General features: G+C 50.9%; 1 protein-coding gene across 2 annotated transcripts in view; it reads right to left on the reverse strand.

Moving 5' to 3' along the window:
* Slc7a1 (solute carrier family 7 member 1) overlaps positions 1-17,536 on the reverse strand; it is a 74,746-nt gene extending 57,210 nt beyond the window's left edge. Inside the window, exon 1 of one of the 2 annotated variants that reach the window (XM_028878053.2) lies at positions 17,411-17,536. The gene's annotated coding sequence lies outside the window, so the exon portion shown is untranslated. Of the gene's footprint in view, positions 1-7,433; positions 8,170-17,410 lie in introns of those variants that run through there. The other variant, XM_028878055.2, reaches the window with a different exon arrangement.
* Positions 17,537-25,897: the final 8,361 nt, after the last annotated feature.

Below are 25,897 nucleotides of genomic sequence, written 5' to 3' on the forward strand. Positions count from 1 at the left end.
ACCTTCCCCAGACCCCCATAACCTATCTATTCCTTCATTTGTAAGTCACCCACTAAATAAATCTTCCTTTTAACTACGTGGAGTGGCCTTAATAATTTCACCAATACTGTTCCTGCAGACAGCTTTTCCAGATCTCTTCTGGACCATTAACTGGGCTCGGCCACTATTCATTACCCATATGCTTCCCCCGGAATCCAAACAGGGTGGGTTTGCACAGGCAAAGTAATAATAATAATTAAAAATAAAAAAAAATCCTTTCATTTCCCTTTGATGGGAGCTGTATGTATTTAATGTGCATGGTTAGCTAATAAACTTTTGAAAAATAACCTTAGGCTTCCTCCCTGGTGAGATAACTGGGGACCCAGACTTCTCATGGCCTATCCCGACATTCCAACCTTCCCCCAGAGACACCCGGCACAACAGGACATGGCAGCCGCTGAGCTGACACCAGGAAACGCCTGCCCTGACATGGCTGGGTAAGCGTCCAGTGGTGTTTTGCTGGACGGCGAATGCCGGGCCTGAGGCTGCTCCCTCTTTCCACAACCGGGATGAAGAGATGATTGGCAGCTCTTCTGGAATAGTCCTCCGAGCAGCACAGATCTGGTGGACCATGTGAATACGGACGCGGGGACCCATTCTCCTCCCTTACAGTCACACCTGTTGGGCAAGAAAAGGCTTCTAGATGGCCACCTCTGCCATCGGCCTAACCCCAGGCTTCCTGTCTCTCTCCGCCACACATGGTCATCACTGTTCCTGTTTGACACGTAATTTCCCAGTCTCACCTCACTGCATAGTGTGCTCTTTGGCGGGTGCCATCGCCTCGAAATGTCACAATTTCCTGATTAGGGCTGGAAAGCCCGAGGTAAATAGCCCCCTACCAGAAACCCTTCCAAATCCCAAAGCAGAGACTCTGGCCCAGAGTCAGAACTCCTTTCCCAGTCTATGGCCGGTGGAAAGGCGGCCGAGCCTTAGGTAGACGCACCCTCCCGAGTGCTGGCTGAGTCTCCCTCACCTGCAGAGGGGAGAGATGAGTCCCCAGCAGACACTGCTTCCGTGTGGACAGGAGGGGACAACAGAGGTGACCTTCCTGGATCTTCAGGCTGTTTCAAGGCCACTTGAGAGCCCAGGATTCCCACACTTTGAATATCATATCCCTTGAGATGCACTCCCCATCAGCCTTTTTTTTTGGGGGGGGGGTGTTCGAGACGGGGTTTCTTTGTATAGCTTTGTGCCTTCCCTGGAACTCACTCTGTAGCCCAGGCTGGCCTCGAACTCACAGAGATCCGCCTGCCTCTGCCTCCCGAGTGCTGGGATTAAAGGCGTGCGCCACCACCGCCCGGCCCCCATAAGCCTTTTCACACTCAGAGTGCAACACTAACTGTGTACAGGACCATGAGGGGTGGCACCATCCCTCACGGCATCCTCGCACCCTCTGTCCTGCCTGATTTTCTGCCAACGTAGCACAAGCTGGGGTGTTCTGGGAAGAAAAGCCTCAGTTGGGAGAACGCCTCCACCAGACGGGCCTGTATGTAGACAAGTCTGTGGGGCATTTGCTTGATTAGTGATGGCTATGGAAGGAGCCACCCTGTTGTAGGTGATCCTGGGTTGTCAGAGAAAGCCCACTGAGCAGGCCAGTACACAGTGCTCCTCCAGGGTCTCTGCTTCCATCCCTGCCTTCAGGTCCTGCGGCGAGTCCCTGCCCCGACTTCTCCTCCCGATGCACTGTTACTGTAAGGTGGTGATATAAGCCCTGGCCGCCCCAAGGTGCTCTTTTGGCCACAGTCTTTATCACGGCAGTAGGAACCAAACTAAGGCAACCTCCAATCACATAGCAATTGTCTCACGTGCCTGTGACCCATCAGGACCCAGACCCACCTCTCTCCCTCCTCTGAAAGGGGTGAGGTGGTGTCAGCACAGCGGCAGACTGGCCGTCGTCATGTGTCGTCAGCCCTAAACGCCTGCGGAGGCAGACGAAAACTGAGCACATGTCGTGGTGGATGAAGAGGATTCTAAACCTCAGGCTCCTGAAAGAGGGACCATAAACCAACCTGGCTTTCTCTCAAAACAATCCATGGTTAGAGCTTCTCAAGGCCAACACGTGGATGGGGCAAAATTTACAAGCTACCAAGGACACACGGCAAACCCTAACTAAGACTTCACTCCCCTGCCCGACAAAGCCACTGCCGCCACCCAGTTCCGTCCCTGGAAAGTCCCAGCTCAGCTAGTGGCCACACGTCCCCGATTATAGGAGAAAAAAAAAAAACCACAAGTAACATTTGCTCCACTGCTGCTTCTATTTGTTTTAATAAATGGCATTTTTCTAAATATTTAACAGAAGCCTTACGACAAGCCTAAGAATGAATCAACACAATAGAAATTTGTGAGACACAGCCAGGCTGTGGTGCACACCTTTAATCCCAGCACTCGAGAGGCAGAGACAGGTAGACCTCTGTGAGTTCAAGGCCAGACTGGTCTACAGAGAGAGTTCCAGCCCAGCCAGGACTACAGAGTAAGACCCTGTTTAAAAAAAATGGGGATGCTGGAGAAATGGCTCAGAAGTTCAGAACACATCTGTTCTTAAAGAGGATCAGAATTCGGTTCCCAGCACCCACACATCAGGCAGCTCACAACCTCCTGTTACTCCAGCTCCAGGAGTAACAGGAGTAACCTGACGCCCTCTTCTGGCTTCTGAGAGCGCTACACTCACATTCACACACACACACACACACACACACACACACACACACACACACACCACATACACATAAATAAAAATAAATTAAAATTTAAAAAAGAAAAATCACATAATATCTGCCGTTTCAAGGTACCCCATCCTATTGTGACCCCTTCTTTTCTTTTCCTGTGAGGAGGTAAAAGAACACCATTTTAATTAGGGACTCCTGTCTTCTCAGTGGACACTGCCACAGGGAGTGGGGAGACCCCTGGGAAGGCACAGGACCCTGACATGGTTCCTTATGAATCAACTTCACGTCCTCTCTTCTTGCATTAAATTTCCCTCTGCCGTATCCTGCCGCAGGCAGACAGCTTTGAACTCAACGACAGGCAAACACAGCCAAGGTTTAGTCTGATGCTTCTGAGCCAAATCCTTCCTCTTGGCAGAGTTCAGCACCCCTGGGGAGGTAGTGGTGGGTGGGACCCACGTTTGAGCACCTCCTTTCCCTGGCCACCCTTTCTAAGACCTGAAAAGCCGAGCATAAGTAAATTACCAGGAGACTTTAACCACCCAAGCATGCACCAGATATTACTGTAAGTGGCACCCTGGGTTAAGGCCCTCTAAGCAGGGGACCTGGGAACCTGGCACCCCATACCAGCTCTGACAGTACCAAGTCCACCCCTCTAATCCCTCTCCAAGCTCGGTTCATCCTCTCCGTGCCTGCTCTTAATTAGAAAGCTCCTGGCATCCACCTCTTCGGTGAAGCATTTCCTGAGGAAGAAGGAACAAGCCTTGGCCCATCTCACATCCACCCAGTCCTTCTGGAAACACCTCTGAGAGTGTAAACTGGCACCTACTCTTTTACCAGCGAAGCAAAGACACATGTATGTGCAACGAGGGAAATGGGATTCCTGGAGACGGCCCTGGAGGCTGAAGTTTAACCCTGTGTGCACTCAGCCCGAGCCTCCCCACGACCCTGGGCTTTAATCCTCCACGTGAGACATGTGACTTCCGATGCAGAGACCGAGGCAAAGCTGCAGCTGGTCCCGCCACCCAGACGGCCTGCGACGGGGAGGGCGGCCTGCCTCTCGGCTCCTCAGTCAGCCCGCTTCGGTGACTAAGCTCTTGCATCTCCTGTATGTTTCTGTCCCCTCCTGCCCGCCACCGCCGGGCCCTCGGCTATCATGTTCACTCCACCGTCCGCCCGAGCCCCACCTCTGCAGAACTTTCTGTCCTATCTGCAAGCCGGCTGAGAACAGATAACCAGCCCAGCCAGAAAGGAACACAGAGACCAGGCAGGGGCCTCCAGGCGAGGTCTGGAGGAGAGCAATCCTGCAGTTCAGCTGAAAGGTCGCTTCTGAAGCCTCTCCTCGGCGCCAGGCAGGTTTTCAGTCCCAGTCTCCCGCAATCAATCGCCCAGGCTCCGGGGGAACCTGCTGGAGGCTTGCTCCCTCCAGGTGTTCCGACAAACCGCTTACAAATCTCACAGACCCACTCCGGACCTCCGGGACGGCATACGAGTTTCACAGGTTCCCCAGGGCAGGGTTTTTGTGGGCACGTGGATGCCAAGGCGCCTCAAAGCACCCAGAGCTGGACTTCCCAGATGTGAAAGGCACCTGCACGGTACGCGGAATTCTCAGCCCGCGTTCGCAGACTTCTCCTTCCTCCTGTCTTGACTGCCTGCCCCTGTGGGCACAGATGCCCAATTGCTCTGTCCGCGCCTGTTTGTGCTCTTTTTAGACAGCAGCAGAGACACCGGGAGAGCCGCCCACATGGCCCTGACAGTGGACATGCTTCCAGTGTCCCTACACCTCCAGTCAGTCTTGTCCCCGGCTGTTCCTATTTACTAGTACATGGCTCGTATCTGTAGGCACAGGCCCTTCCTGGGGTCTGGATCCAGCAGGAATGATACCGTCCTCAACCCATTCGGCACAGGCGAAAGAGAGCACATCATACCCACAGCAGGGTCACACAGACTGTGAAGGTCCCCTGGAGGGGACAAGCTAAAATGCCTGGGTCCGTCCTCTCGCAGTGCAGCTGTGCGGAGGGCCGGCCCGCCGCCGCCGCTGCTTCAGTTCCCGGGGCTTCTCAGAATAAAATGCCAGCTCCTCAGCACACATCTGGACTTGTGGCTGGAAAAAGGAAGCAGCTGTCTCCGAAGACCCCCCGAGGCTCTCACAAACCCCAAGGCCGTGCAGAGTAACTCTGCAAGACGCCCCTGCAGGCACTCACTCCGGGACAGCAAGGGACAAGAAGGCCCGAAAAGAAACTTGAATTGTGTGGAGCGTTGCTCGCCCTAACACTGCCTCCCTACATAAACCACCCCGGAAAGGCCAGGCAACTACACCCTTGCCCTCACTGGCTACAACAAACTCAAAGAGGCGTTAGCCATTAGGCATGGAAACCAAGGACAAATTGGACACTGACTTTCTAAAATTCTGATCGCATCAAACTCTCACACCAGTGAGTGAGGCATCCCTTGCTCAAAGAATTCATGAGGGCTTTTGCTTCATACCTCCCAAGATGGCCCTTTAGGGAGAAAGCTAGCCCAAAAAGAAGGGTCTCCCAGCAAAAGCTTATTCAACAAAACCAAACATGATGCTCAACCTTCCAGGTCACAGCTGGCGAGATGGCTCAGGTAATAAAGGGGCTTGCTGCCAAGCTCGCTGACCTGAGTTCGAAGCCCGGAACTCATGCAGCAGAACGAGAAAACCAACTCCTGAAAGTTGTCTTCCGACCTCCACAGAGGCTCTCGGTCTGCACTCCCTCCCTACACACTAAATAAATGTAAAAGAAAAAAAGTGTGCCTAAATTTTAATTTGAGGTAATAGATGTATGGAAGAATTGGTCTAATTTGTATATTATCACTCATATATACAGAACAACACACACACACACACACACACACACACACACACACACACACACACAAAACAAATCCAGGGACTTTCTTTTCAGAGGCTCACAGAGCCGCCAACACTTACGACTTGTACATGCTTCTCTTAGGACACTGTGAATGAACTGGTCTGAATTCCTACAGAACAGTCATTTTGAGAAGCAGTTTCTTTGTCTTAAGCCTCTAATGAACAAGGACAGTTATTGGTACATTGTTTCAATAAGCTGGGCAGCCAGTTCTGTTAGTTGGTATGCCTTGCTGGAAACAACTGACTCCATGGGTTAGGATTATTTTAAGAATGGTGTGAGCGGACAAGGTATTTACCTGCTAAGCCACAAGGAAAACTTTAAACACTTAAGTAAAAACCCCAACCTTTGCAAAAACTACTTAACGGCGTGGCTGCCGCTAATGTTAGCGTTTTTGGGGATTCCGTCCGATTTTCAAGCCATCAGACTCGACCACCTCAAATTGATCTTTCTGTGAACAACTTTTTCCAGCTCCTCCCACAGCCCTGAGAGACAAGGTTACTAACCTTTCAGATGGGCTCTTCCTCTAGATCTCACTGAATGAAATGAACCAAGGAAACTCAAAGCACTGAAACTAACAGATACACAATCCATTTCTGGGGCACACACACACACACACACACACACACACACACACACAGTGTGTACCACGGGTAGCGATAGAGAAGAGTCCAGCAAGCTCTCAATCTGCTCATCAGTCAGCGTGTCCCTGTGTGTACTCGGTCACAAGTAAATGTAGTTCTTACTGCGGTTTGGAGTCAGAAAAGTTTGAGGACTCTGCCTGGGGGGCGGGGGGGGGGGGCACAGACACTGACGGGGACGACGTCACAGGGTGGGGGTACTACCAGACCAGAGAAAGCATCTCTGAGACCAGCCTTCTAGCACCCCACACCCATCGCTGACCTGTACCATCAGGCAAAGGGACCAAGTGGTCCACGGGAGGGAGCGGCCGGCGCTGGACGCTGCCCCTGACTGGGGAACATTCAGAGCAACATGTGCTGCAGGAAGGCAAAGATCCACCTCAGGAAAGGAGACATTTAGAAAGCGGAGATGTGGTGGCCAGAGGATCTCGTCAGAACCAGTGCTCCAAGGTAAGACATCAGGGGCCAGTCAGGCAAAAGTTCTCAAGCGCGGTGGGCAGCGACCAGGGACGATCAGGCTGCGATCTGACCCTCCCTGACAACACTGAACCCATCTGACAAGAACTCAACATCCTGTAACACTGACTGGAATGCTAAAGCCGCCCATACCTGTAAGGTTTGCACCCGAGAACCAAACATAGACGTACGTGTAGCAAAGAACAAAACATACTCCATTCTGATTACAACAGAAATTAAAAATAATTTAAGGCACCGTCCACCTGCCAAAGCATTGCTATTCACCTCAAGGACACGCTTACTTTAAATATATTTCACTAATTATATAAATATTCAGTAAGTATCTCTTGGACAATATTTTAGGATCTATAAGAAGTGAACAACAGTGTGCTTATTTACATTGCAAGAGATAGAGCCTAGGTCCTCTCAAATGCTAGTGAGCACGTGCTCTAACCACTGAGATACACTCCCAGCCCCTAAAAATCTCATTTTAGCAATCTTTTCTTTTTCTCCTGTGCAATACATCCAGTTGATTTTTTTTTTTTCACCTTTAACCTTAACTACTTCCCCCTAAGATCAAATATTCTTGGAAAATACCATTTTGGGTGACTAAGTAATAGTCTAACTTAAGGATACCATAATTTATCCCTAGACATTTCCAGGAATGTGCTAGAGACACAGACAGAACAAGATAGATCTAGACTAGGGTCCGAGGGGAAGGGGAAATGGGCCTTACCGACCTTAGAGACCCTCAGTGCTCCCTTCCACGGTGACAGACACACGGGATGGCGTCCAGGTCTCATCTCCGAGTCTACCTTTATAAACCCCGCTGCCTCTTTGATCGGAGGGCACATTGTCTGCACAGAACAATAAGTTTTCATTGCAATTTCCCTTCTTCCCAGGAAAGGAAATGTTTGCGCTTCAAAGGGGCTCTTTGAAGAGTGGCCCTTCAGTGCTGCTCCGGCCAGGTTAGAGTTACTGGGCTCAGCAGGGGACCCCGACTCTGGGCGGCTGCCTGCCAGAGTCACTGTCAAGGCCAGCTCCTTCAAGGAGAGGGTCTGGGGCCCGAGGAGATCAAACACACACATGGAAAATTACTAGACGCTTTTGATCGTGACCGTCAGAGGTCTCTTACACACACAGCTGTAGGCTTACATCTGGGGGAAACTGAGGTACAAACAAATTTCAGACAATGAAAAAAAATTTCCAGAATCCTCCTCTCAGGCCGGGAGACAGGGAGCTCACTCAGTGACCGATGGAGACGGAGGGGGTCACAGCATGGGCAAACAGTGAGACACGAACCTCAAGACGCAGTTTTGAGACTCTTCGCGGTTCGGGCTTGAGTTTGAGTAGCAGTCACTAGCGGTGAAAACTTCAGTTAAGAATGTGTCTTTTACTTCTCAAGGGCGAGGCATCTAAAAGATCCAAGGGGCTCACCCAAAGGCAAGTCTAACTGCTGCGTGATACAGCCAAGATATAACCAGCAGAAGGCCAAGGCCATGGCCCTCAGCCAAGCGCCATGCAGCACCATTAATCTCTTACCAGGTCCAGAAAGCAAGGGCTTCGGCGCCGAAGGAAGAGTGGACTTGCCACACCGTCGGTCTCCACTGTGTTCTAGATCTTTATTAGCAACCTCCACGCTCCCCCACCCCGAGGATGCACACGTATGACACGCACCATCCAAGGTGAGGAAGGCTGCCCACACAGGTGGGCAGACACCCAAGGGGTGGGTGAAGGCATCAAAGATGGCCTGGAGACTGGGCCACACGCCGCTTCTGCCTAGAGTGTGGGGGTGCTGGGAAACCGGTCTGGGTGGTCAGGCAGACTGGAGCTGAGGAACCTCCCAAGCTCCTTTCTTACAAGGCCCCCCCCCCCCCCCCCGCCTTGTAAGTGCCAAGTGCCTTTACGTCAGAATTTCTGCCTGGTCCTTCCTCTGCTTTATGGCAGTGCCCAGGTGTCTGGAGTTCTTAGAGAAACACGTTTTAAAGGGACTTAAAGGTAGAAAAATTAGATGGGACTTTCATGGAAAACCTACCCTGAGCTCTTCAAAAAGTTTTTAGATGGCTCTAGAAGCCGCTGTGTGGGCCATTCAAAGCTGAGTGTGGACTCCGGGCGGGGCTAGACAATAACAGGCCTGCAGTACCGCTTTCCTGATTTGGGTGCTTTACCATGGGGCTGGGGTGTGACTCGGTGGCAGAGCACTGATCTAGCATGCATGAGGCCCTGGTCTCCACCCCAGCACACACAAATAAAACCAAAATGAAGACAGCATAACAAGGCTGCACACGAGACCACCCTTGTTTGTGGGACCTACATTTTGAATTACAAGGGGTAAATGTCCGTGTGGGCATGTAGGGGCCGGGGCGGGAGGGGGGGGCATATGGTGGAAAGGAGGAAGCAGGAAAACTCAAACAGCTCATGGACTAAGTAAAGGGAGCCTAGGGGTCCCCCAAACTCTTACAACATTGAATTTGAAGTGTTACTCAAAAAAAAAAAAAAAAAAAAAAGCTGAAAGAGAAAAGGAGAAAAGTGGAGAAGGCATTTTTTTCTGACTGTCCTGATCAGTACCATTTCCCAGAGGCCCCAAGGGCACCCAGGGGAGCCACCGAAGGCTCCAGGTGCTCTGGCTCCCATTCACCCCAGGGAGGATGGAGGCCATTCTGCCACCTGGACGTGCTGTGACCCCAAGAGTCGCTCTGAGGTTTGCTGCGGGCTCTGGGCACCAGCTCCTGTTCCAGAGGATGGCCTCCGCTCCCACAGGACCCCCTGCCGAGACACGGCCTGCCGTGCAGGGCAGAGCATGCATGCATGCACCCCTGAGTCTCGGGCGGGCAGGTGTCCAACCAGACACTGGTGACGTGAATGAACGTCCAACTGCTGACCTAGGAAGAGCATAGCTCGGCCTTTGCCACTCACGTTGGCCTGGAGCCTCTGTGCGCTGCACAGCCCCGCCCCCCCCCCCAAACCCCAGCTCCAGCTGTACCAGGAAGACCTGCAGGACCAGAGAGAAACTGAGCAGGCGAGGGAAGGCAGCGTGACGCTCAGTGGTGGGGTGGCCTTCTGAGCACTACTCCATGAATTTGAAAGCAGAGGGCCCTGGTGGATGGCCAGGGGAGTGTATGACAGCCTCCGTAGGCACCCATCATGCCCGACACATCCCGAGGCTGGAGCCCGGCAAGGCTAGCACCCAGACACCCCCTGCACTTGGGGTTACTCTGAAGCCAGGTGGCCTGGGTTCAAACCTCCCTTCTGTCACTTAGAGTCTCCTAGCGTGCCCAGGGCAAGCTGTCCCTCTTCTCTCGGCCTCACAGACCTAGCAGACAGGAAGATATGCTAAGGAGACGTTTGTGTCTCTCAGTCAGACTATCCGGACTGTTAAAACAATGGGTCCTACAGAAAAAGGAGTCTCTCCAGGAATCTCACACTGGGAGAAGGAAAAGGACCAGCCAGAGGAGACCTTGTCGCTGGAGAGAGGTTTCACAGGGGTCGAACAGCTTGTCACCTTCCAGCATGGGACTGAAGCCCAGACGAGGACGGGGCAGTGGTGGGCGGGACCAGGCCTGCCTAGATGTGCGTGTCCTTGACTTTCTATATAGACTCTGATCTCACTTCAGGGTCCCGGAGACGAATTTGGGGGGCTCTCTGGATATCTTTGTCCCTCTTCCCAGGACAGCCACGTTGAATAAATGTTTCTGTTTTCTGGTTTTATTTGGGCTCTTTTAATTGGCTTATTGAGGTGGCAGGATCTGGTTTGGGGTTGTGAACCCCAAGTTCGACAACAAGAACATCAGGAGAAGTCAAGCAAACACCTATCAGACTTACAAAGCCGCAGTAAGGGATTTGCACTCGGCTGTGAAGACACGCTTCCCCTCCCACTGAGAGATGGCAAGAGCTCGGCTGGCGGAGCCTGGCGAAACCGGAAGATAACAGAGGGAGGCATCAGCGGCCAGCTGTGGCAGGTCAACTGAAGCCACCCAGAGGAGGGTGACAGTCAACACAGCGAGGGATGACAACATTCTCCTGCCTTCTGGTCGCACTGCTCCCCGACCCCGGCACACTCATCTCCGCTTACCTCACACAGAGCATTACCACCTCAAGGAGAGAATAACGTAAGGTGCCGTGGCCCTTACACGGAGGTAGCCCTGAGTTCTCGGCCCTTCCCCTCAGCTCAGACCTCCAAGGAAACTTAGGAAAACGTTGGCATTAAAAATGGTGATGATTACGACCAAGAGCGGCCACTGTGCCCATCTTCCCCCACCCCACCCCGCCCCCTCCCAAGAGGAACCACCAAGGAGCTTCCCAGAGATCCTGGGACTAGCCTAGCCCAAGACTGGGGCCTAAGGGAGCCTGGAGCCTGTACCCACAGCTGCAACTGGGCCCAGCCAGAGTCACGGCCTCAAGGAAAACCCTGGCAGTCGAAGCCAAAAGCACCACCAAAGGCTATCATCCCCCAGTGTTCACAAGTCCAGGACCAGATGGCATGGAGAACTTGCTAGCTGGTGCCTCTGAGGCCCAGATGCCTCCCAACATCCTTAACTTAGGTACAACCTCAAGAAAAGTGAGACTGTACGTCTCCTGGAAGAGGAGACCGAAGAAGCCAGCTAAAAAGTCAGTGGCAGAGGCATGCTTCTGTAGTCCTAGCTGCTCAGGAGACTAAAGCAGAAGGAATGCGTGAGCCCAGGAGTCAGACACCAGCCAGGGTGTAGCGGCTTGAATGGAAAAGTCCCCACCAGGTTCCAGTGTTTGAACACATGGCTCCCAGCTGGTGGCACTGTTTGGGGAGATCTAGGCGGTGTGGCCTTGCTGGAGGAAGTACATCACCGGGAGCTGGCTTCCAGCTTTCCAAGTCTCATGCTATTCATAACACACCACCCACCACCACCCTACTTGTGCTCACAATCCATGACCCTCAGCACCCACTCCAGCCGCCATGCTACTTGCCGGCTTGCTTTCCTGCCACCGTGGACTCATTCCTCTGGAACCTGTAAGCCCACCCTTCCCCTCTATCAGCTGCCCTGGTCACGGTGTGTTGTCATAGCAGCGGAAAGGTAACTAATACACTTACTGAGATCCTGTCTCAAAAAACAAACAAGTGACCTGTAGCCAATTGTTATGAATGAACTATGCACAAGCATTCGTACACACGGCTAAAAAGAAGTACCTTAGAAGAGGCGTCAGTCCGACCTAAGCATAAGGGATTCGGCCCTTTCTTGGGGAGAGGGCGGGGCATCTCCTTTGACCCCCACCGTTCAGGAACCGTGTCTTCATCTCAGATCAGCCGTATCACAAGGAGGCCTTGTGGGACTGGAGAGCTCAGCAGTTAAGAGCACTGGCTGCTCTTCCAGAGGACCCAGGTTTGACTCCCAGCACCCACACGGTGGCTCACAACCATCTGCAACTACAGTTCCAAGGGATCTGACAGCCTCTTCTGGCCTCCACAGATGTCTGGCATGCACGGTACACAGTCACACATGCAGGCAAAAGCATCCACACACTTAAAATAAAATTAGCTTGAAATAAAACCAAGAGGTCATGCCCAAAGAAGTTTTTACCCTAATGCCCTCTATGACGCAGAACTCGGGCCGGCTATTAAACAGAGGAAAACATCTGGGTCTTACCATCAAGAGCCTTATCAAGCTTTGAAGGCTAATTGTGCTTGTCAACACCTAAGAAGAGACGCAGGAATTTAACTGCCCCCATCAGAATGGCCTTCTATTGTTTGCTAATTGATAGAGAAGAACCCAGTCCACCGTGGGCAGTGCCTTCCCTAGGCAGGGGAGCCTGAGCTGTACAAGAAAGAAAATTAGAACCAGAAAGCAGTTCCTCCTAAGGTTTCTGCCTCAAGCTCCTGCCTCGACTTCCCAAAATAGACCCTTTCCTGCCCACGCTGCTTCTGGTCGTGGTGTCTATCACAGCAACCGAGAAGCAAACTAATACAAACGCAGTGTAGGGGAAATAGGAAATGGTAAGGAATGAATCCACCCCTACAAGGAAAAAGGGAGACTGACATCCAAAGATACAGCCTAAGAGAGAGGACACTCCCTCATCTCAAGATAGAACGGTGCGGCCTTTAAAGGCCCCCTCTCAGAGTTTGATATGTTTGCTGTTATTGGAAGAGAAGGAAGGAAGATTTCGGGAAGACATGGAATGTCCTGTGATTCGCTGAAGAAACACTAAATCTAAAGCTCAGAATAAAGCTCAGAAGCCTAGCGGGGTGGGGGCCGTTCCCAGCATCCTTTCCTTAATCATGGCCTGCAATGAGATCATGGTGGGGCCACACAATGAACCACCTGTCGGTGCCCACTGCGCATGACAGCCGCCAGAGAGGAAGAGCCCAAAGCAACCTCTGGGTTGCGGCAGAGGAGAGATGGCCCTGCCCAAGTCTTTCTGGAAGCCTGCTCCTGGGAGGCCGGGAGGTTTACCCGCACCGATCCAGAAGTAGGAGCAACTGCCTTAGCCTTGGCCTCAGGGATGCTGCAAGGAGGCATACTGCAGTCAGCAGTCCACCAACTGTGTCCCCCATGTGTGCCCATCCCGGCAGATTCCAGGGGCCAACGTCCTAAACAACCCTTGACAAATTATGCCTCACTCGGAACGACTTCGGATGCAATCATTCTCCAGGCTCCTCTGAACCTGGTGGGGGACGTGGCTTATGAAGGAACAGGAGAAGCCCCCGCAATTCACAAGGCTGAAAAGCCTACCACAAAAGAGGCTTCTGCTCCATGCTTCCACAGAAGGAAGCCTACGCCTTGGCTTGGGATCTGATGTTGCTGCCTCAGAGAACCCTAAGGCATCAGAATGCTAATGACATGGCTCAGTGGTTAAGAGCACTGGCTGCTCTTCCAGAGGTCCTGAGTTCAATTCCCAGCAACCACATGGTGGCTCACAACCATCTGTAGTGAGATCTGGCGCCCTCTTCTGGCCTGCAGGCATACATGCAGATAGAGCATTCATACCTTAAAAAAAAATACACAAAGAATTCTAAGTTCAGAGGGTTCTCACCCCACAGGGCAACCTCAACACCACACTAACAACTGGGGGGACAAGTATGCCGAAGGAGGTGAAATGCAGCAAAGCTAGAAGAGACCCATGAGCTTTGGGGTGGACAGCCCCCAGAGGCTCCATCAGTACAAGCCCGTCCCCTGGTGGGGGGGTATCCAAGGTTATTTGGAGAGATGACTCAGTGGTTAAGAACACTGGCTGCTCTTACGGAGGACCGGAGCCCCCACATGGGGGCTCACAGCCACCTGTAACTCCAGTTCCAAGGCATCAGACGCCCTCTTCTGGCCTCTGAGGACAATGAACACACATGGTGCCCACACGGAGAAACAGGCATACATACATACATAAATACATACATACATACATGTAAATTTTAGAAGTAAACATGTAGCCGAACATGGTGGTGCACACCTTGAATCCCGGTACCCAGGAGGCAGAGGTAGGTGGATCTCTGTGAATCTCAGGGAAGCCTGGCCTAGATAGTGAGTTCCAAGCCACAAGACCTTGTCTCTAAATAAACAAATAATTTTTTAAAAAGTTTATTTGCAGTGACAGGCCTGGTAGTGTGGACCTATAATCCCAGCATTCTGGAGGCTGAGCCAGCAGGACCTCGTGTTTGAGGCCAACTTGATCTCTATACAGCAAGACTTTGAATGAATGAATGAATGAACGAACGAACGAATCTGCCAAAATAATATAGCCAATTTTTTTTTTTGTGACTTTCCCAAAGTCCCATTTTCCAGGGCGGGGAGATGGCTCTTCTGGAGGGCCCAGGTTCACAGCCAGCATCCACGTTGGACACATGACAACGTCCTGTAACTCCAGCTCCGAGGGATCCAACACTCTCTCTCTGACTTCTACGGGCACCCGCAAACACGTGGCATATATTCACACAGACACGTACACATAAGTAAAAATAAATCTCCAGAATAAATATAAACCGTGTAACTGTCCGGCTTCCACCCAGCATCTACCCATCCATCCCTCAGTGCGGCACCTTGCTGTCTCCTCACACGCGAGCACTAGCCAATCTTATTTGACCTACTGTTAAAGTTTATCCAGGCAACAGGCCAGGGCTGCAACTTGGAGACAGAGTAGGCTTAGCACACATACCACCCCTCTCACACCCACCTCGAGCCCGGCCTGAAGGGACCAATTACGGGGTGGGGTGGGGGCACTGGTTCTCAACCTGTGGGTCGAGACCCCTTGGGGTCAACAGACCCAGTCACATGTCAAATACCCAGCATATCAGATATTTACATTACGAGTCACGGCAGTAGCAAAATCACAGTTATGAAGTAGCAAGGAAAATAATTGTATGGTTGGGGCGTCACCACAACATGAGGAAGTGTATTAAAGGGTCGCAGAGGAAGGCCAAGGACCACTGACTGTCCTAAGGTCTCATTTACAGGTCCTGGCTGCGGTGATGACTAAGAACCAGGTGAAATGATAAGACATTACAGGGGATGCCTGTGGGCGGCGGCACAGATGTCTTGATAGCCCCAGGGTTCTGGACATTCCTTTCCCTAACAAGGACTTCTGTCTTCACCCTTCTCCCTAGGATTAATATTCACTTCTGACTCCACGGTTAGGAAGGAGGAAGGCTTCAGTTCACAGGCATCATGCAACCATGCTGTTACCTGTTCTTACTGGGCTTAGTAAAAAGAAAACAGACTTAAACACCAATCAGTGTACTTAATGACATCCAAAACTGCACTCTGGGGCCTACAAAATAACCCAGCTTGTGGAATGTCTGCCATGAAGCCTGCAGCCTGGGTCCGACCCCCAACACGCACAGGAAGGTAGACGAGAATGGACTTCACGTGTGCACGGCGGCACACGTGCACCCCTACACGTATCCTACACGCACACGAGAGTAAGAAATGAAAATCGTTTTAAATTTTTAAACAACGTCTGAGCTGGGGACGTAAGCTCAGTTGGTAAAGTGCTTGTCTAGTACGCAGGAGACCCCGGGCTGGATCCGGGGCGCACGCCTGTAACCCCAGCATTTGGGAGGGAGAGGGAGGCGAGAGGATCAAGAAGTTCAAGGCCATCTTTTGCTAAGTAGCAAGTTTGAGGCCAGTCTGGCCGACATGAAGGGGATGGGGTACAGGGGGAGGTGGGGATGGAAAGAAACAGATCTAACACATAAAATGACCATGTGTCTTAGAAGAGAAATCCCTAACGGAACCATCTTGCCTTCACACCTTTAATAAACAAACAAACAAATAAATGAATGAATAAATAAAACCATCTTGTCTTCACACAAGTAAATAAATATAGATAAATAGATAAGTAAATAAATAAATAGATCTAAGTCCGGTAATTATGGGCCAAGCCCTGTGGCTGTGAGATTCAGCCCCAGCCACTGAGGTATCTCTGTTCTCTACTTACCTCCTGTTCTCTTTGTTTATTCAAGCCCCCTCATACACCCTCCAAATTTCACCCCTTGGATAAAACAGGGTCTGAAAACGCTAAACTTTTCAAAGCTGTTTCAACCCACGGGTTGGCTTTCCCCCTAACTTTCTATTTGGGTCACGTGACTTAAGCCCTTTTGTTTTAGTGACAGAAGGGCGTGCTCACATAAAAATAATAATTTCCATTGAGACCAACTAAAAATACCAAGGGGATGACTGTATCGTGGTTTCCTATTATCTCAACCACACACGAAGGACAAGAAATGTTAAGAAAATCCCAAGTAAATTACAAACTGACTCCATCACGGCTGGGATATTCAGCCGGAGATAATGTTCGGGGTGCTAGTGAAACTTTACTCACCTTTAGGAAAAATCCACCTATCGTTGAAATCCCAGCCCTGTCCTCCGGCACGTGAGAGTATAATAACCGTGGGTGCTGGGAAATGTAGTTTTTGGGTTTGTTTTGTTTTCTGACCGGCACATGTCTGGCTACCCCGGCACATGTCTGGCTATCTCAACACGCCAGGACGTGGACCGGAGCGAGCGACACTCCCACCAGGTTGCTCTGCGGACACTTGCGTGGCTGGTGACCTGCCCGTGCCCAGGAAGTCTTCCACTACGCAGAGAGGAACACGCTGAGCTCAGGTTGTCTATGGAGCCGGAAGAACTTCCTCCCACTCCACACCATCTGGAAGAACAGTCTGCGCAGGCCGAATCAGGTCACCAGGAAAACCCACCCAAGAAGGAGTCCCTCCAAAGTGACCTCTGGGGACTACGGAAGCGACCCGGCGAGCGGGAATCTCGGGTCTGCGGTCACAGGGGACCTGCCTGGGGGACCTGATGGAGTCCACCCTGCGCGCGGCTCGGCTGACGACACTGCCCGGGACCGCGTGGCGGGGCGGGGTGCCGCGCACCGCGCCATGTAAGGGAAGATCACCGGGGCAGCGGCGGCTCGGGACGCCACCCGGCGCGGCCGGCGTGGACGAGTCCCCGCGCCCACGTGGAGCCCTTGCACGGCCACGCGCGGCACGAGTGCCCGGACCGCCCGTGCTCACTCCCTCCCGCTGTTGCATCATGCACCACGCCGCGCCTGCAGGGGACCAAGATGGACTCGGAGGAGGCGACCGGAACACGAGTGCCCGCCCCACGCACGCATCCCCGGAGATGGGGAGGTTAAGAAGAGCCCTCGCCCTGCCTGAGTGTCCGCGGGAGGCTCTGGGTTCCCCCACAGAGAGAAGAGAGGGGTGACCCAGGCTTTTCGGGCTTCCTTGGGCAGTCACCCGGGCTCGCGTACTCACCGAGGAGGCGACGGGATGCTGAGCTGGGTGGGGACCGCGGGTAAAAAGAACCGCTCACACCTGCTGGCGGAGGGGATGGCGCACGCGGGCGGGCGGGATCCGGGCGGGTTTCATCAGCCGCGCGCCGCCCTCCGCGGGCCCCCGCGGCCACGGCCAGGGACTCGCGTCAGCGTCCCGGGCACCAATGACTGCGCTGCGCGGCCGCGCCCCTGTGGGCGGGGACACCCGAGACCGGGCTTCCCCGGCGCTTGCCCTTGGTCCCCAGCAGCTGCACCAGTGCATATGTCAGAGAGCCGGTGGGTGGCACGGGCTGGGCTGGGCCAGCCCCCAACCTGGGGAGCCACGGACGACAGCTAACCTTTCCAGGTTCCCTGCTCCGAACTGGATGTGGGACACGCTTTAAAGAAATTTTAGGGCTGGGCTGTAAGTCGCCATGTGCCGTTGGACGTCTTCACGGCCGGCCGTGCCCTCGCTAACTCCTTAGCCTCGCCCTTGTCAGGAAGGGCCCCAAAGCCCGCAAAGCCTCCCTTTGATATGGTACTTCCTTGCTAGGCTAATAGGCCAGTGGTAGCAGCTCTCCCCGGAGGGGCTCACCCCAAGTTTAGTACCCAAATCCAGCCTTCACCTCTCAGATTCCTTCTGATCTCTGCTCCAAAAGCAAGTGTGGGACTGAAGAGACAGCTCAATGACGACTCTTCCAGCTCAATTCCCGGCCCCCACAGGGTGGCTCACACCGGTCTGTAACTCGTGCCCGGGACGCACAGACATATGCCGACAAAACACCAATACACAAACATGAAGTTTTCTCAAAAGGGCTTGGCCTTCCGCATCCAGTGAGTAGTGGACTCTGAATCTGACCGCTTCGTTTACTGTGTGTCCTCCACGAATTATTCCATTACCGCTTATAAAAATTTATGTTCTCTTAAAAATTACAGGTGGCCGTTGTTTGGGACTGAGTTCGTGCGCTAGGCTCCCACGGAGCAAGCTGGAAATCAAAGTGGGGTCCCTCGTGGTAAAATTCCCCATCCCCCGGCTGAAACCAAACTGACTTTTTAAGACATTAGGGATAGCCAGTTTAAACTGTCAGAATAGTGAGTTCCCTCTGCCTAAACCCTTACACGAAAAGGGTGACTCCATGTTATCCAGTTATTTTTCTAGTGTTCCTTCTCCCCGCCCTTAGTATGCAGGGAACGGGACTTCTAAGTGCGCCCTTCATCTCCTTTCTGTCTGTAAAGCCAACTTCTCCAGGCGACCGTGCAGGTTAGGGGATGGCATCGGATCCCCGGCAGCTGGAGTCATGGGCGATTGTGAGCCTCTTTGTGGTGCTGGAAAGGGAACCCAGGACCCAGGAAGAGCAGCCGGTGCTGCTCTTAGTCAACGAGTCATCTCTCCAGCCCCTGATTTTTTTGTTGTTGTTGTTTTGTTTTTTAAACTGACATCTGGCTTGAAAACCTTAAAGATATTCCACATTAAAAATGAAAAACCAGCCGGGCGGTGGTGGCGCACGCCTTTAATCCCAGCACTCGGGAGGCAGAGCCGGGCGGATCTTTGTGAGTTCGAGGCCAGCCTGGACTACCAAGTGAGTTCCAGGAAAAGGTGCAAAGCTACACAGAGAAATCCTGTTTCGAAAAACCAAAACAAAACAAAAAACAAAAAAACAAAAAAACCGCGGCGGGGGGGGTGGTGGTGGTACACGAAACGGGGGGGGGGGTGTACACGCCTTTAATCCCAGCACTCGGGAGGCAGAGCCAGGTGGACTTCTGTGAGTTCGAGGCCAGCCTGGTCTACAGAGAGAGTTCCAGGAAAGGCGCTACACAGAGAAACCCTGTCTCAAAAAAAAAAAAAAACAAAAAAACCAACCTAGATTTTTGTCTGCTTAAGAGATTTTTAGCACAGTGCCCAGTTCAATGGTCCCATGAAGCAGATGGCCTTCAGACCCACAAGAGGAAGCCCTCAAGGACAGGGCCCTTGAAGCGTGTAGTGGTTTGAATGAAAACGCCCCTATAGGCTCTTAGGGAGTGGCACTATTAGGAGTGGCCTTGTTGGAGGAAGTGTGCCATTTGTGGTGGGCTTTGGAGTTTCCGCAGCTCAAGCCAGGCACAGTGTCTCTCTCCGTCCTGGAAGCTTGCCTGCCGAACCTGATGTAGAACTCTCAGCTCCTCGGCTCCTTCTCCAGCACCGTGTCTACCTGTGTGCCTCCATGTTTCCCACCGTGATAATGGACTGAACCTCTGAACTGTAAGCCACCCCCAGTTAAATGTTTTCCTTATATGAGCTGCGATGGTCATGGTGTCTCCTCACAGCAGTGGGACAGTGACTCAGACAAAGTGACTTCAGGGAAGAAAAAAAAAAACAAGGGTCAGCTTGACGCAGGGAAATTCAACTGTGGTCCAGGTCACAGAGAGGATGCTGTTAACCCTGCCTCAATATTGTAACAAATGGCAAAGGTCCAAAGGAGCCCTGAGTGAGAGGTCTCCATCACAGCCAGCTGAGCCAAGATTCCAAACACCCGGAAGGAAAGAGGCTGCTGGAATCCAGCCCCCGGTGAACGCCTTGTCGGGTCAGGGTGTTAAAAGTCACACCCTAGCACCATCAGACGGCATGAGGCACAGAAGCCCCTCCGTGAGGCAGGTGCAGGCTGCAGCTCCTGGCCTGGGGGGAAGGTCCTGGATTACCATCATCCTTGGTTTCTGCACGGCCCAGTAGGAATTGTCTTAGTTGCATACAGATACAGACTTCATCATGAACCTGGGAAACCTATATAAAGATGGACAGATGAGACGGGGTATAAATGGACTTACACACATAGTCAACAGATCTTCTATAAAGGTTCAAATATGACTGGAGAGATGGCTCAGCAGTTAAGAGCACCGGCTGCTCTTCCAGAGGTCCTGGGTTCCGTTCCCAGCACCCACATGCTGGCTACTAACCATCTGTAACTCCAGTCCCACAGCATCTGATGCCCTCTTTTGTACCAGGCATGTCCTTAGTACGCAGACATACATGCAGGATGAACACACATACACATAATGTTGTTGTTGTCTATTTGTTTGCTTTTGTCTTTTGAGTCAAGGTTTGTCTGTGTAGCAGCCCTGACTGTCCTGGAACTCGCTCTGTAGACCAGGCTGGCCTCAAATAGAGATCCACCTGCCTCTGCCTCCTGAGTCCTGGGAAGCATGCACCACCACTTCTTGGCTCACATAAAAAAATTTAACATTCATTTATTTTAAATCATGTGTGTGTCTATGTGAGTGCATGCCATGTGTGTGGGTACCCATGGAGTCCAGAGGTGTCGGGTCCCCTGGAACTGTAGTTAGAGGCAGTTCAGCTGCCCAGCATGGGTGTTGGGAATTGAACTCGGGTCCTCTTGAAAATTAATATATGATCTTAACTACTAAGTCATCTCTTCAGCCCAAAGTAGAACAATGTTTTAAGTGCAAAGTCTCTTTAATAAATCCTGTTAGAATAATGGATCTCATCGCCGGGCGGTGGTGGCACACGCCTTTAATCCCAGCAGGCAGATCTCTGTGAGTTCAAGGCCAGCCTGGGCTACCAAGTGAGTTCCAGGAAAGGCGCAAAGCTACATAGAGAAACCCTGTCTCGAAAAACCAAAAAGAAAAAAAAAAAAAAAAAAGAAAAGAAAAGAAAAAAAGAAAAGCAACTAACTACTAACCATAGGACACACAACTCAAACTGCTGAGAGACACCTGGGCTAAAATCTAGGTGACTTTGGGTTTGGTAGGATCTTTTTCTTTCTTGTGGTGCTAGGTGTTAAACCTAGGGCCTAGCGCGTAGTAGGTGATTAATTACTTTATCCCTGAGCTACAACCCCAGCTGTAGTGAAAACATTTTAGACACACCAAAATCACAATCTGTGGAAGAATTAACTGATAAGTTGGAGTTTTAAATTTATTAAAATTTAAAACCTGCTCTACAAAAGATACTTCTATGAGACTGAAAAAGAGAATCCACAGCCTGGGAGAAAATCCTTTGCAAAACACATGCATGATAAAGGACCCGTGTTCAAAAATTGCCAAGAGCCCTTAACACTTAACAATATCAAACCTTGAGGATATGGGTGTGTGTGTGTGTGTGTGTGTGTGTGTGTGTGTGTGTGTGTGTGCAAATTTAGCGTCTTCTGTACTGTCCCTCAACAATGAACACAGACAACTACTGTGACCAAGTGTGTGTACTTTCCCGGCCAGAGACTAAGCAATCCAACAGAAAAGCAGCAGGAGGTGTCTGACAGACACTTGGATTGGAAAACCCTGCGGGGGCCTGGAGAGATGGCTCGGTGATTCAAAGCACTGGCTGTTCTTCCAGAGGACCCAGGTTCAGTTCCCAGCACCCACATAGCTCATAACTGTCTGTAACTCCAGTTCAAGGGTACCCGCCCCCCTCGTATAGACATACATGCAAGCAAAACACCAGTGCACATAAAAAGAGAAAAACCACAGATGATAGGTTAAAGGATGTAACTGCGATTCAAGTAATGGAGAATAACACATATGTGCTGTTTGTCAGCTGGACACACGCTGGAGTCATCTTGGAAGAGGCAACCTCAATAAGGAAAGCGCCTTCTTCAAACTGTCCTATAGGCAAGCTTGTGAGGCATTTTTCTCGATTGATGATTGATGTGGGAAGGCCCCGCTCACTGTGGGGGATGCCACCACTGGGCAGGTGGTCCTGGATGGAATCAGAAAGCAGGCTGAGTAAACTCAGAAGCAGTGTCATCTATGTAGTCCAAGTGTCCTTGTGCCACATGTGACTGTGTGTACATGCATGTTCATGCACACACCCACATATACATGTTCATTTATGTTTAGATACACATAAACGCTGTGTATAGCCAGGATGGAAACTCTTAAAATGTGCTATCCCTAGAGAGAGCCTTAATTCTTTTTTTATGGATTTATTTATGTTTCTGTGTAGGAGTGTTTGCCTGCATTTATGTAGATACACCACATGCATGCAGTATCTATGGCGGCCAGAAGAGGGCAATGGATCCCCGGGAATTGGGTGCTGGGAACTGAACCCAGTTCCTCTGTAGAAACAGTCTGAGCTCCACTGAGTCGTTTCTCTAGCCTGGAGTTTTAACTCTTTTGTGTACCTGCTCTCAACTTTTTACACTGAAAATTTACAATAAACTCAATAAAGCTTATTGAAAATCAGAATTGTACCAAAATATTAGATTTTATGTCAACTTATTCCTTGCCCCCCTGCAAATTTGTATCACCACAGAACATCCAGACCTTTAATCACATTTAGTAGGGTGGTCAGGGGTTACTACAGTTTAGCCCCCTGCATACTATATATATCAGAATATTCACATGTGATTCTTAATTTTTTTTAGGGGGATGGAGTTGAGACAGGGTCTCAGTTGTTGCTCTGCTGTCCTGGAACTCACTATGTAGACCAGGCTGGTCTCAAACTCATAGAGATCTGTTGTAGAATATTATTTTAAGATATGTTACTTTTGTTTATGTTGCATTTGTTTAACTCTGTGAAACTGTGTTACTTTGCCTGTCTAAATACCTGATGGTCTAATAAAGAGCTGAACGGCCAACAGCAAGGCAGGAGGAAAGGAAGGGCAGGGCTGGCAGGGTGAGAGGATATATAGAAGGAAAGATCTGGGAGAAGAAGAAGTAGCCAGAGAAGGAGGAGGACATCAGGGGCCAGCCATCCAGCTACACAGCCAGTCACAGAGTAAGTGTGAAAGTAAGATTATATAAGTAAGAAAGGAAAAAGCAGGCCAGGTGGTGGTGGCACACTCCTTTAATCCCAGCACTCGGGAGGCAGAGCCAGGTGGATCTCTGTGAGTTCGAGGCCAGCCTGGTCTCCAAAGCGAGTTCTAGGAAAGGCACAAAGCTACACAGAGAAACCCTGTCTCAAAAAACCAAAAAAAAAAAAAAAAAAAAAAAAGAAGAAGAAGAAGAAGAAGAAAGAAAGAAAGAAAGAAAGAAAGAAAGAAAGAAAGAAAAAGAAAAAGAAAAGGAAAAAGCCCAGAGGCAAAAGGTAGAAGGGATAATTTAAAGTTAAGAAAAGCTGGCTAGAAACAAGCCCAGCTAAGGCCAGGCATTTGTAATTAAGAATAAGCCTCCATGTGTGGTTTATCTGGGAGCTGCATGGTGGGCCCCCCAAAGACAGAGTCAAAGAGCTAAGAGCAAAAACAACCAACAACAGAGCTCTACCTGCCTCAGAGTGCTGGAATTAAAGGTGTGTGGCACAACACCAGGCGAATTGTTTCTCAAATTCAAATGCCAATGTCCAGCGTTCTTATTTTGAAGAGGGCAGAAATATGTTCTGAGCCTTCACCTAATTCCTGGCGTCACTTTAGTTTGTCAGGAAAGAGGATCAACCCTGGGGTCCGATGCTGACACTTCTTTTGGGTTACCAGCACCAGCTAGCCAGAGCCATGAGTTCTGAGAAGATAGCGCCCCTCCGGCTTGCCTGTACGGAATTCGCGCAAACACACTGAAGTAGGCGTGAGAAGGTAGCACTTTGCACTTTCTTCCACAAGCTTCCTGCTTCTCCTCGGTGTGACTTTTTGTTATTATTTTTGTTTTCTTGTTTCCCTTTAACAGCATGTTTTTCCCACAGTGCCCTAGGCAGCAAGGGCTGATTTGCCAGGTCAGTCAGTATCTCGCATCGACTGCAGGTAATTTGTAACCTGAACCCTGGCCCGCGTCATCACTGGAGAAGATTCCCCTGCTCTCTCCTGCTCCGCTTAACTCTCTTTGAATTTAAAGGTCATGTCCCAGTGCTCGGAAGACTTCTGTGTCCAATACAAGTCTTCGGTTTTCCATACCTCTGCTGTCTTCTCGAACACGGGAATGCTGTGTCCACTGACATTTAATGCTAAGAAAGGGGGGACCGACTCAGCCTGGTGACACAGGCTGTTAATCCCAGCAGTTGGGACGCAGAGATTGGGGGATCTCGGTGAGTTTGGGACCAGTCAGGAGTACATGAGGTGAGACCCTGTCTCAAGAAAAGAAGAAAAGGGTCGGGCAGTGGTGTGCACGCCTTTAATCCCAGCACTCGGAAGGCAGAGCCAGGCAGATCTCTGTGAGTTCGAGGCCAGCCTGGTCTACAGAGTGAGTTCCAGACAGGCACCAAAACTACACAGAGAAACCTGTCTCGAAAAAGATGAAGAAGAAGGAGAAGGAGGAGAAGGAGGAGAAGGAGGAGGAGGAGGAGGAGGAGAAGAAGAAGAAGAAAAAGAAAAGGAAACAAACATATTCCTTTACACTGTGTGAAGATGTGTCACTGTGGTTGGTGTAATACAAAGCTAAACGGCCAATAGCTTGGCAGGAGGTGTAGGCGGGACTCCTGGGCAGAGAGTTGCCAGGCAGACAGAGAGGAAAGAGGAAGGGCAGTACAGAATAAAGGCAACCGAGTCACGTAAAAGAATGTAGATGGGCTCATTTCAGTTATAAGAACGAGTTAGAAACAAGCCTAAGCTAAGTCTGAGCTCTCATAGTCAATAATAAGTCTCCATATCTTTGTGTGTGTGTGTGTGTGTGTGTGTGTGTGTGTGTGTGTGTGAGAGAGAGAGAGCTGGTAGCCCCCCAAAAAAAATCTGTCTACACAAATGAGGCCCTGGACGGATGGCTCAGCTGTTACGAGCAAGCAATCTCAAGAAGACGTGAGTTCATTCACAGCAGCCATGTTAGGCGGCTCCCTAACTGCCTGGAACCCCAGCTCCGGAGGGTCCAACACTCATGGACAAACACATAAACACATGTGTAAAATTTTAAATGGAAGGGAAAAAAATCTTTAAGCAATATTCTGGAATATTCAGTAAAATGAGGACCGCCATTATGGCAAGCCCTAACCCAGTTGACTGATGTCCTTAGGAGAGATTAGGAAGTGAAGGAGACAGGGCCCCGGGTGGGGTGGGGGGGTGCTTCCCTTCCTGTGAGAGAACAGAGAGCAGCTGCCTTGGAGTCACCAACGCCACAGACCCCTCGACCTTGAACTGTCAGACTCTAGAACCCCGAGACCACCGACGTCTGCACGTTCACCCCCTAGTCTGTGGGGTTTGTTTGATGGCCCAAGAAAGCTAAAATGGCGGAAGTCATATTTAAGAAGAAGGCTGACAGGCCAAGCTGAAGCAGACATGAACACCACCTAGTGGAGCTTAACCTGACTTTACAGTCTGGCTAAGTCCACACAGTCAAGTCACAGGTCACAGAGACGGAGGGAAGCCCTCAGACCGAATGCCAGTCTTTGGTTTTGGTTTTGGTTTTTTGAGACAGAGTCTCACTATTTAGCCTTGGCCATCCCAGAACTCACTCTGTAGACCAGGCTTGCCTCAAATTCACAGAGATCCTCCTGCCTCTGCCTCCCGAGTGCTGGGATTAAAGGCGTGCCCCACCACTGCCTGGCTCCATTCACTTTTGTTTTAAGTCAATTTGTGCCTTTTGGGGTATTTCCTACAATCGTTGTTCCCCCTCTTGGCCCACATATTCAACAGGAAGATGGAGA

Source organism: Peromyscus leucopus, chromosome 23 (assembly GCF_004664715.2).
Source record: "Peromyscus leucopus breed LL Stock chromosome 23, UCI_PerLeu_2.1, whole genome shotgun sequence".
NCBI lineage: Eukaryota > Metazoa > Chordata > Mammalia > Rodentia > Cricetidae > Peromyscus > Peromyscus leucopus.